Genomic DNA, 13,050 nt, shown 5'->3' with positions numbered 1-13,050 from the left:
GAGGTCAGGAGATCGAGACCATCCTGGCTAACACGGTGAAACCCTGTCTCTACTAAAAAATACAAAAAATTAGCCAGGCATGTTGGTGGGCGCCTGTAGTCCCAGCTACTTGGGAGACTGAGGCAGGAGAACAGTGTAAACCTGGGAGGCGGAGCTTGCAGTGCGCCGAGATTGCGCCACTGCACTCCAAACTGGGAGAGAGAGCAAGACTCTGTCTCAAAAAAAAAAAGAAAAAAAAAGGAACCCAGCTACCATTCTGTAAAGAAACTCACACAGCCACATGGAAGGGCCATGTATAGGTGTTCCAGCTTATAGCTTCAGGTTGTAGCTGACAGCATGGGTCAACCACCAGTTATGGCTCACAGATGATTCCAATTAAGTCACCCTAGTCTTTGAATCTTTCTGGTTGAGGCTCCAGATATCAAGAAACAGAGACAAGCCATCCTGCTGGGCCTTTTCTAAATTTCTCATGCTCAGAATCAGTGAACATAGTAAAATGCTAGTTGCCTTACACTGCTAAGGGCGAGGTGATTTGTTTTAGTACAATCAAAACCAGGATTTTCTCCACCTGCCTTGATTGTTGTTGTCCCAGTGCCTCAGTCCCTCCATAGGCGTAGTATTTGGGCACTAAAGCTGCAGCCCAAACCCGTAAGGTTACCATCCATTGAGTGTTTACTGTGTGCAGTGGCAGCTGACACATGTTTTGCTTGCAATTAGTCCTCACAGCACAGGAAACTATCTTCCTTCTCCTTTCTTTTCTCACTTCCCCACTTGTTTTGCTGAGTTGAGAGGAACTTGATGACAATCTTTTACTACCAACTCTGTTCTTGAAGGAGCATGGTAGGGGGACCTAGAGCTGCATAGTGGACCTCAGCCCTGCAATGCCTTAGTCTCCCCTAAGCTGCTTCTCATTCCCCACATCCTCACTGCCATGGCATTGCTACCATGCTGAGGGGGTAGAGACGGCATTCTGGGGTCACACCTGGCTCAATAGTGGAGACAGCTGCTCTGCTGTCAGGCTGAGGAAAGCCTGCCCCGGCACCATCCACTCCATGCCATAGGCATGTGAGAGCTGGGCTCAGTTAGTGTCAGGGGGGATCCAGCCAAACCCTCTGCATGTTTCTTGTAAATTACCCTTAGCAGTGGACTCATGAGGTTCTCTGGAATGTGCTATTCCATCCTGCACTGATCCAGTTGGCACCTGCCATGGCACCTCTAGTTAGCAAGTTTTCTAATTGTCCTCTCCTGAGAAGGGTGCATGTGCTTGTATGATCAGGAGCCCCAGAAACTACCACTTGGGGCCTTTCTACATGACAGGGGACAGGTCAGGGTTGACAGAGTTCAAAAGTACTTCACTTGGAGCACCTAATGCTCTGGAACAGAGGGTGAACAAGTTAAGCATAGAGACCTGCATCAAGAAGGAAGGACACAGTTCTGGCTGCAGCCTTTCATGAAGGAACACTGGCAAGGCACAGCTCCTGTGGGCCTCAGCACCTGACTTTCCCAGCTTTCCTAATAAGAGCTGTGAAGAGGAGGGTTGAGGAATAAAATGTAATGCCAGTAATGGAGGTACCATTCAGATCTCACACATAGACATGGAAACGTTACTTAAAATCTGTCATCTATAACTTAACTGGAAATGGCATTTACTATTATCAAGGGGGAAAGTGGTTTTGACTAAGCTGGTCACTAGCTCAGAAACCTCTGGTGACTACTTGTTGCCCAGAGTACTGATGCTGGAGTTTTATATGGTGTTGAGTGTACTTCAGCCATCTTCCCAGATTGCAGCCTGCTAGTAATCCTGTACTCAAGAGCTAGTAATGTGATTTTGGATAAAGCCTTTTCTGGGTCTGCACTTTGTCTTTTGTAAAATGAAGAGCCTAACTTAGATGGTCTTGAGGTTTTCAGAGCTAAAAGTAATCTTAGATTCTATCTTCCTTCACCCCCTAGTGCCCAACACTCTGCTGGGTAACAAGCATGTGCTTGATGGGTACATTGATAGGCTCACCAGGAAAAGCAGACCAAGCCTTTCTGTTCCTTATCATCCCTAAACTTAAAATTTCTTTTGGAAGCTCTTCATGGATTCAAGGAAGTTCTCTTGGCCATTCCTTTTTTTCACAGGGGATAAGTGATGCTCCTTTCTTCCTGAACCTTCTAACACAAGTCATCAAAGCCTAACTTGACATGCATGCCCTGAAGTCCCTTCTCTTACCTTCTAGGACAGGGCAAATCACAGTTAGTATTTGGTTTTCCTGCCATACAGTTCACTGGCTTCAGGGAATCTGTGGAGAAGAAGGGGACACTCCTATTGGTTTGTACATTTTTGAGATTCAGCCAAACAATAGTGAGCTAAGACTTCCTTAAGCTGAGATAAGGGCCTTTGCTCCATTTCCTGAACATTTCTCTAATGTTGCCCTTTCCACAAGAGCAGGAACTGGGTCTTATTTCTATTTGTATGTCCAGCATCTAGCACAGTAACTCTTAAGTGGATGCTCACAAATACTTACTTTGAGCAAAGCAAAAAGGAATTGTTTTTCATTCCTGCCTCTAACTGTTGAAAATATTGGCCACGCATGGTGACTCAGGCTTGTAAATCCAGCACTTTGGGAGGCTGAGGGAGGATGATTGCTTGAGACCAGGAGTTCGAGACAAGCCCGGGCAACTTAGTGAGACCTTATCTCTGCAACAACACAAAATCAGCTTGGCATGGTAGCATGAGCCTGTAGTCTCAGCTACTTGGGAGGCTGAGGTGGGAGGATCACTTGAGCCCAGGAGTTCAAAGTTGCAGCGAGTTAAGATTGCACCACTGCCCTTTTGCGCCAGTTGCTGCTGCAGCAGGTCCATGTGTGTAATGAGTAGCACTATTCCTGGCCCAGTAGCACCCAAGCCCCGGGTTTGACTGCATCTGTGCTGCAATGGACCCCAACACCATTATCGAGGCCCTGCAGGGCACCATGGACCCAGCCCTGTGAGAGACCTTGGAGCACCAGCTCAGTGAAACACACAAGTCTCTGAATTTTGTCTCACCGCTGCTCCAGATTACTGTTGGAACAACTGGATTTACCTGTGAGACAGGCAGGTGTTATCTATTTGAAAAATATAACACAGTATTGGCCTGGTAGAGAAACAGCACAAGGGTATATATATCCCCTTATACTATTCCAGAAGAAGACTGCCATTGTATTTGAGAAAATATTGTAGAAGCCATTATCCATTCTCCTGAGCTCATCAGGGTACAGGTTACTACATGCATTCATCACATCATCAAACATGATTATCCAAGCTGCTGGACAGCCGTTGTGGACAAAATTGGCTTTTATCTTCAGTACGGTAACAGTGCTTGCTGGCTAGGAATTCTTCTTTGCCTTTATCAGCTTGGAAAAATTATGAGTATAAAAAACTAGAGGAGTGGAGTCCATTAGTAGCAGCAATGCAGCATTTTCTGCCAGTTCTGAAGGATCATTTTATCCAGCTTCTTTCTGACCAGTCTGATCAGTCTGTCATCATCCAGAAACAAATATTCAAGATCTTCTATGCTCTTATTCAGCATATAGTACCACTGGAACTGACAAACCAACAGAAACTGACAGAATGGATAGAAATTTTGAGGACTGAAACACTTCGAATTGAAGAAGACGATCGACCTGAGTTACCATAGTGAAAATGCAAGAAGTGGGCCTTACATATTTTAGCAAGACTTTTTGAAAGATGTGGAAGCCCTGGTAATGTTTCCTAGGAGTATAGTGAGTTGGCTGAAGTATTTCTGAAGGCATTTGTTGTTGGTGTCCAGCAAGTTTTATTAAAGGTGTTATAACAATACAAGGAGAAGCAATATATCATTCCTCAAGTTTTACAACTGACATTAAATTCTATTAATCAAGGAGTTTCTCATGCTCTCACCTGGAAGAATCTGAAACGCCATATACAAGGCATTATCCAAGATGTTATTTTTCCATTGATGTGTTATACAGATGCTGATGAGGAACTTTGGGAAGAAGAACCTTACGAATATATACGCATGAAGTTTGATGTGTTTGAAGATTTCATTTCTTTTACCACTGCTGCCCAGAAGCTTTTGTTTACAGCCCGTAGTAAGAGGAAACAGGTACTTCAAAAGACTGTGGGATTTTGTTACCAGATTCTTACAGAACCAAATGCTGACCTTTGAAAACAGATGGAGCCCTGCATATGATTGGGTCTTGAGCTGAAATACTTCTGAAGAAGAAGATCTATAAAGATCAGATGGAATACATGTTGCAGAATCATGTATTCTTTCTCTTCAGCAGTGAACTAGGCTACATGAGAGCAAGGGCTTGCTGGGTGCTTCACTAGTTTTGTGAAGTAAAGTTCAAAAGTGATCAGAACCTTCAGACAGCTTTAGAGCTAACAAGAAGATGTCTGATTGATGATAGAGACATGCCTGTGGAAGTGGAAGCTGCCATTGTCTTTCAAGTATTGATCAGCAATCAAGAAAAATTTAAAGAATATATCACACCATTCATCAGATCTGTAATGCAGGCTCTTCTTCATATTATAAGAGAAACAGAAAATGATGACCTTACCAATGTAATTCGGAAAATGTATCTGTGAAAATAGCGAAGAAGTTGCTCTTATTGCAGTAGAAATGACACAACAGTTGGCAATGACATTTAGCCAAGTAATCCAGATGGGGCCTGATAAAGAAGGTAGTGATGACAAAGCAGTTACTGCTGTGGGAATTCTGAATACAGCTGACACACTTCTTAGTTGTAGTTGAAGATCATAAAGAGATAACCCAACAGCTTGAGGGAATCTGCTTACAGGTCATTGGTACTGTTTTACAACAGCATGTCTCAGAATCTTATGAGGAGATATTCTCTTTAGTGTGTAGCCTGACATGTCAACAAGTGTCTCCACAAATGTGGCAGCTACTACCCCTTGTATTTGAAGTCTTTCAGCAAGATGGCTTTGATTACTTTACAGATATGATGCCGCTCCTTTGTAATTATGTAACAGTTCTTAGCAAGACACTTCTGTCTGATACCAAGTATCTTGAAATGATATACAGTATGTGCAAAAAGGTTCTTACAGGAGTTGCAGGAGAAGATGCAGAGTGTCAAGCGGCAAAATTGTTAGAGATCATCATTTCTGCAGTGCAAAGGGCGTGACATTGACCAGTGCATTCCCTTATTCGTGCAAGCAGCCTTAGAAAGACTGACGAGAGGTTAAGACAAGTGAACTTTGAACTATATGTCTGCAAGTTGCAATTGCAACTTTGCATTATAATGCATACCTATTACTCAATACCTTAGAAAATCTTCACTTCCCTAATAATGTTGAACCAGTTACAAATAATTTTATTAGACAGTGGCTTAATGATGTTGACTGTTTCTTGAGGCTTCATGACAGAAATATGTGTGGTCTCAGTCTCTGTGCTCTTATTGATATGGAACAGACACCCCAAGGTTTGAATCAGGTTTCTGGACAGATTTTGCCAGCTTTTATCCTTTTATTTAATGGATTGAAAAGAGCATATGCCTGCCATGCTCTTTTGTCCAAGAATGACAGTGATGATGATGAAGCTGAAGATGATGATGAAACCGAGGAACTGGGGAGTGATGAAGATGATATTGATAAAGATGGGAAAGAATATTTGGAGATTCTGACTAAGCAGGCAGGTGAAGATGGAGATGATGAAAATTGGGAAGAAGATGATGCTGAAGAGACTGCTCGGGAAGGCTATTCCACAGTCACTGATGATGAAGATAACCCTGTTGTTGAATATCAGATATTTAAAGCTATCTTTCAGACTATTCAAAATCATAATCCTGTGTGGTATCAGTCTCTGACTCATGGTCTTAATGAAGAACAAAGACAATAGTTACAGACGTAGCAACTCTGGCCGATCAAAGAAGAGCAGACCATGAATCCAAAATGATTGAGACACACAGAGGATACAAATTCAGTGCTCCAGTTGTGCCAGATTCTTTCAATTTTGGAGGCCCAGCACCAGGGATGAATTGATTTATCTCTCTTTCCTACTGTGTGATTGTAGTGAAGAGCTTGTGTTCCTCCTAGTAGTGGTTCCAGAACTGGTTCACGTTATCTATTCTAAACTAATGATCAATAGATGGACAGAAAAAAAATCACAACAATCATCCCGGGAGATAGGAGCTGACCATGCAACCTGGCACTGGAAAAGAAACCGGCGGGATTTTGGGGGTGGGGAGGATTGGAGGTACCTTAGGGGGTGTATTTTCTTTATTTTTTGAAGAAAGTAAGATCCTGACTCTGAAGCTTCAAAGTGACACTGTGGAAATCTGACACAAGAGGGGATGTCATTAAGGCAACTTTTCTTTTTCTAAGGAAAAAATAGGCATGGGCTACTTAAAATGTCTCATTTACAGTATAAAACTCAAAGGTAGATGTAATTTTTAAACCTGTGAGAATTTGTCCAATTTCTCTCTCTTCCTCACCATTGGGTATCTATTCTTTATATGTAAATAAGATAAGGTAATTTGATAGCCTTATTCAATCTTCATCATTTTTATTCATCGTTGTTCCTATGTAGATTATTGGACATTTATTGTAGCACTACATAACTGATTATAAAACTCTATAAATGAGTTAGCACTTTCATATTGAAACAAGCCTGCTAGCCTATGTATAAAACAGCAAAAAGTTTGCTGTTTATAAAAAGATGTAATGGGGTGGGGGGCAAGGATAATTTCAAGTTATTGATTTAAAAATGAACTAGCAATTTTGTACCTGGTGACTTTGTGGTCCACTCACTTCTGATGGGGACTTGAATTCAGTATGTAAAAATGGGTTGGTGGTATTTCACTGCTGCTAAAAATGACACCTCTCTCTGTGTCCTCTTTTCCTTAAAGCTGTCAGTGTAGAAGTAGGTATTTAAATACCAGACTTTACTGTAAAAAATAAGAAAGGTGGTATCTAGAGCATGTTAATTGGATATGAAGTTCTACTGTTAAAGAGTTGATCTAAGAGTATAGCTAAACATCTATATGTACAATCTATTAAAAGAACTTAATTCAGCTATTATGTCTTGATTTGATTGCAGTTTTAAAACAACATAACAATTTATAACAATTATAACAATTTTTTCCTCTTTGGCCTGTTTTTAATCCTGTACCTAGAAAGAGTACAAAATGCACACTTCAAAAATTGATATTTAACACTTACCCACTCCCCGTTCCCCATCTCCTCTACCCCTCTTGTTGATTGTGGTATCTGATCTTACTAGATAGGCTGAAGGCATGTGGTTCCCTCCAAAAACACTACTGATACCACTGCAAAAACAAGCCAGCAAAAAGAGAGTGGAGAGAGGTTGGCTTGCTTCCCTTTCTTCCTAACTGCATGTTGAAAAATAAGCCTTTATTGATCTTAAACATCTGTGAGATGAGTCATCATTGGGTTATTTTTATATACATGTATACACAAAATATTTCAAATTGAAAGCAACATCTTAATGGATCCAAAACTATCACAAGCTGTTGTCTAAAACAGATGAGAAAATTTATAACTGTAAAAACAAATGTACATACTGATGTTTAAGATGCATAATTAAGAAAAAAAAGATTGCAACACTGCACTTTGTCTCAGCCATGTGGACAAATCACCCATTTGGGCACATTTTCACCCTGACTTCTTTCTGTTCAAGCCTTTATAGTAACCACCAGACAGTCCCCCCTCACCCCCACCCCCATGCGAAAACTTCTGTTGTTGCCTGGGAAACAGAATAAGACCTGTCTCAAAAAGAAAAGAAAATTCAAAGGTCCGGCCTTACGCATAAACAAAATAGACATCTGTCCCCATGACTCATGATGTGAGTTTTAGAGTGCCTATAAGGCCTCAGGCTCCCATATTTATTATCTGCTTCTGTAGGATTAAGCTCCCAGATATTTGAAATTCCTTTAACAAGGGTAAAGTCTTCATTATATAAAGCACTAAATGTGTGGTTGCTGCTGTGAACAGTAACCTGTTGACCTGTATGTGCTCTAAGCCAGCGCTTCTCAGATTTTAATGTGCATACAGATCACCTGAGGGGCTTGTTAACATGCAGATTCTAACACAGTAGGCGTGGGGTAGGCTTATGGCTTTGTATTTCTCACAAGCCCCCAGGAAGGCTCTAAGCTAGAGCATCTCAACTGAGAGTTCATCCAACTTATCCATGATGCTATTAAAAAGTTTATATTCAAGACCTCCATTATAGGCCTACTAAATGAGCACCTCCAGAGTAAACACCAGGCATGAGTATATATATGTGTATACATAAATATATTCTTCATACATTTATATATATATAAATAAATATATTCTTGATACATTTATATATATAAAATAAATATATTCTCGATACATATATAGTGGGTTTAATGCTCATTTGAAGGGCAAAGAGCAACTGATGTTTAAGTTTTTTGCAGGGGCTGTTTCTGGCTCTTTTGATATCATGTGAGTGGGGATTATTCCAGGCGGGCTCTGGTTTGGGAGTGCTACATGAAACATCCCTCCCAGCAAATTTCTCTAGTATCTCTAACATACCTCCTCTACCGGTGATTTCAATGTGCTCCTCTGTGTAAGAACCATTACCAAGATTAGTTTATCTTGATGGGAAGTTCTAGCACGAGGGTAGGGGTGGTGGGGTACCGTCTGGTGGTCACCGTAAAGGCTTGAACAGAGAGGAGTTAGAATTCTGGGATATAAATGTGCCTAAATGGGTGATTTGTGCACATGGCAGAGACAGAGCTGGAGAATGAACAAGAAGAGGTTGGACAAATGTCCTTGCCTTCATTTGTGTTTTTTAGCTTTAATGTTTCATCTTGATCAACTTTCTCATCACCTCACCCTTCAGGTAAGCTGCCCTAGAAATCAGTGGGAGAAGCAGTTTTGGGGTGACGGTTAGGGAGGAGCAGCAGAAATCTACCTTAATGCTCATTTGAAGGACAAAGAGCAACTGATGTTTAAGTTTTTCCAGGGGCTGTTTCTGGCTTTTGTGACATCATGTGAGTGGGGATTATTCCAGGAAGACTCTGGTTTGGGAGTGCTACATGAAACATCCCTTCCAGCAAATTTCTCTAAAGAGTGGTTGGTACTAATCTTACAAATGAGTTCAGTGAAAACTGTGGTCTCTAGCTAAATATGGAAAACTGAGTTTTTAGATGGCAGCTGCCCAAAGGGTTTGTAACTCTTTTTCTATAACAAGCTCAGTTGAGAACTTGAGATTTTCTAAGGAGGAACATTTGAAAGGGTCTTGGTGATGGAGGCAAAGTAACATGTACAGCAAGAGGCAGAGATGACTCCAGAATGCCTGCATCATTGCTTGGGGCAGGAGACCACCTGCTAGATTAAGATTAAGATTAAGAATATTAAGATTAAGAATAAGCTAATTGCCTACTTTTTTAATGCTTGTGAATTATTATTTGCAAATAAATGAGCTACCCAGGTACAGCTCAAGTACTTGCAGGTGGAATGAATCACTGCAGGGAGAAAGTACTAAGGGGAAAAATGGATTATATTAATAGCAATGTCCAGCCCCCTTGACTATGTGTGAAGCCATCACAGCACTCCCAGCTGAGTCGTGACACTCTGCTATAGAAAGGCAGCAGGTGAATGGGGAGGGCAGGTGACCCCAAATAACACATGAGCCTACTGAGACGGCTTCGCTCTCCATGGTGCTAGCAGAGCAACTTTGCACTCTCTAGCTCAGTCTATATTCTGGATACACTTACCTGCTCTATGTTTTATGTTTAGTTCCAGGCCTAAAGAAGGAGAATATGGTCAAGGCCACATCCTAAAAATCAACAGACATCTGCAGCCTGGACTTATCTTTTCTCCCCAGGTGGTCCCTGTAGCCATGGCCACAATGCCTACACCTTTGATGGAGCTATTGGCCACCGGAGTGGGTGGAATATTATTTGGGAACAGGGGAAATCAACTTTGCTTAGAAGCTTACAGTCAATAGTAAGGGATTTAAGAAAGGCTGGGTTCATGTCTCTTGTCTTTTAAATTCTTTGCTTAGAAAATTGTGTGAGAGAGTATCTTAATCCCCCTTCTGCAGTATCCCCCTCTCTGATTGTGGTTTCTTCTTCTGGCTGTCAATGAGTGTTTTTGCCTGTAACTGGTGATGTCTCTGGCCTGGGGTATGTTTACTTGTTCTGAAGCGGATAAAACTTTAGCTGATGCTCTTGAGAGGAGGAAACTTCTAGAACTTTCTCACATTCATGCCAGTACCCTCCTTCATCACTAAACATTTGTATGCAGGGGGATATCAGGTTAAAATGAATAAAAAGAAATTGCAAAGGATAGGCTAAGAGGTGAGCCCCAGACACTTATCATCAGCTAAACATCTATTGTCTGAATTATTACTTCCCAGCCCAGGGGCTGTCATGATGCTCAAGCCAGAGCTAAGGTCAATTGTCTGGTTTTCTGTATCTATACACGTATGAGATCTCCGTGGTGCTAGCAGAACATTTGCGTTCTCTGGCTAAATCTGTGTTCTTGATACACTTACCTGCTCCATTTTATGTTTAGTTCTCAGCCTGTAAGAGGAGAATATGGTCAAGACCACATCCTAAAAATCGACAGACACCTGGAATCTAGACTTCTCCCTTCTCCTCAGGTGGTCACTGTAACCATGGCCACAATGTCCACACCATTGATGGGCCAGCCCCAGGTGGATGATGCCCCTGGTTGTAACTGGTGGACAGCTACCACTTTCCAGCCTGGTCTCCAGACCTTTCAGACATAAGTTCTGCCACATTTCTTAATCTGCTCTTCAGAGATGCTCCCAAAGCTGCCATGGGTAAAAGTTGGCTCTGTAGATCCAGGTTTTGGGAGCCTGTGCCTTTGGTTGTAGATTTTCCAGGTACCTTTCTCTATTTTCTTATTTTTGACCATACTGGAATTAGGCCTTGATTATTCATCCCTTTTCTTGGGCTAGCTGAATTAATCTGAAGCAATTTGGTCTCTGAGTCCCAGTTTCCTCATTTATATGTTGAGGGGATAACCCTTCTATTTTTGTTATTCTGTGAAATGAGATATAAACTTTCTCATTATAACTTGATAATATATTGAGATTGGGAGGAGGAATACATTATTGTATAAAACAAGATTTGTGGATTTTAAGTTAATGGGTAAATTCCAAATATAAAGACTCCTTTTCTCTAAATTGATCATTTGCTGAATTTTTCCTGCTTAACATTGCATTATAAATATTAGGGGAAGAATGTTTCTGGAATAACATGATTTTTGGCCCTCTTTTATTTCATTTATGTGATAAAACCCATTGAGATAAACACATTATGCCAGTAGATAAGACTTTGGTTTCTTTTTTTTTTTTTTTTGGCTTAGATAAATGCTTTTACTGCTAGGGGTATTAAAATGTCACCTGATTTGGAGTCATCAGTCTCCTAGAAGAAGAATTGAAAATGCTTAACAGGCCGGGCGCGGTGGCTCAAGCCTGTAATCCCAGCACTTTGGGAGGCCGAGATGGGCGGATCACGAGGTCAGGAGATCGAGACCATCCTGGCTAACACGGTGAAACCCTGTCTCTACTAAAAATACAAAAACTAGCCGGGCCAGGTGGCAGGCGCCTGTAGTCCCAGCAACTCAGGAGGCTGAGGCAGGAGAATGGCGTAAACCCAGGAGGCGGAGCTTGCAGTGAGCTGAGATCCGGCCACTGCACTCCAGCCTGGGCGACAGAGCAAGATTCTGTCTCAAAAAAAAAAAAAAAAGAAAAAGAAAATGCTTAACAAATAATTCACAAGAGGCAGAAGATAACTGGGCTGACTTGAACCAGGACGGTTTGGGTCTGTAGGCAGAATTTAGACAAAGGTATTGATCAGAAAGACAGGACTAACAATGGATCCATTTCACAAGAAAGATGCAAACCAGGGACCTGGCAAGACCTGATAAATCTTCCAAGGATTGTGTTTCTCTGACCGTGGGCTAGGGGCAGTTGTGGCTTTTGAAGCTCCTAAAGGTAAATGCTTCTCTGGTTAGTTGCACCCAGTCAGGCTGGGCCTGGGCTCTGTAGAGTGCCCTTGTCCCTGGGGAGGAATGCACTTGACCACCAGGAGCCCTGGGTCCTCCTGTAGGAGGACCTAAATCCCTCCTCCCTGGGGAATTTGAGGTCCATTGCAGAGGTTCTGGCACTGTTGAGTCAGCAGGGTTGGCCTCTCATGACAAGCTCCAGCTCTCTCTGTTTATCATCTGCCTCAGTGGTCAAGCCTCTGGGGAGCAGTCCTGGCTGCAAGGACTTTGCTGCATCTCAAACTTGTGCCACCTTCCAAACCTGGCTTTCTGTTATTTTGTGCCTACTATGCTCCATACCATGGGTAAGGGGCTTTAGATGTGATCCCTTTTAAGCCACAGAGACCCTGTCAGGTATCTGTTATCTCTGCTTGACAGAAAAAGAAACTGAGACTCAAAAACAAACAAAAGTTTACATGGCCAGTAAGTGGTAGAGCTGGGGGTTGAATCCAGCTCTGTCTCACTCCAAATCTCTTGCACTTTTTTACCATAGCTACCAAACATTATCTTGGAAAAATGAACATTTTAGTGATTTTTCAGTGGAGCTTTTCAGTGGCCTTGTATTCATGCTTGGTTTCCACTGGAAAAGCTAGCACATGATGGAAATGTTGGAACTAGGGAAAGAATAGAAGACAGGGGCCCCAAAAGAGGACATACCACTCAGGTAAGATGTGATGCAAAAACCCACCTTTTGAGCATGAACAGATGGCAATAGTGGTGCCTAGAATTTCCACATTGCCTTTGGCTGTATGGGTCTTTTTAATGGGATATCTAAGAAATTCTAACATCTTTTCTTGATTAGTAAAGCTAGTGTTTGTTCATGAAAGAAAGTGAACCATGAAATGATTTTAACCTGTAACCTACATAATGTTTGTAGCTTTAGAAGCACTTACTGTTTCCCTTGGGCCAAGCATGTTTGCCTAAATATTATTTAAATAGTGCCTTCTTGTCTTTGGTGGATGAGGTAGGGACTCTAAGGGTGAAATTCTCATTCCACAGGGGTTTTGTTTATTTTGTGGT

General features: G+C 41.8%; 1 protein-coding gene and 1 pseudogene across 3 annotated transcripts in view; both read left to right on the top strand.

Annotated features, from left to right (window-relative positions):
• The window catches only part of KCNH1 (potassium channel, voltage gated eag related subfamily H, member 1), a 457,455-nt gene that overhangs the window by 262,750 nt on the left and 181,655 nt on the right, over positions 1 to 13,050 (top strand). The gene's annotated exons all lie outside the window — the stretch shown is intronic.
• Positions 2,916 to 6,098, top strand: LOC105509188 (annotated as a pseudogene). The gene has a single exon (XR_001001398.1). The product of XR_001001398.1 is annotated as an importin-7 pseudogene (transcript).

The sequence above is a fragment of the Colobus angolensis genome, unplaced genomic scaffold (assembly GCF_000951035.1).
Source record: "Colobus angolensis palliatus isolate OR3802 unplaced genomic scaffold, Cang.pa_1.0 Scaffold100, whole genome shotgun sequence".
Taxonomy (NCBI): Eukaryota; Metazoa; Chordata; class Mammalia; order Primates; family Cercopithecidae; genus Colobus; species Colobus angolensis.
This window is presented reverse-complemented; position numbering and strand designations above follow the sequence as displayed.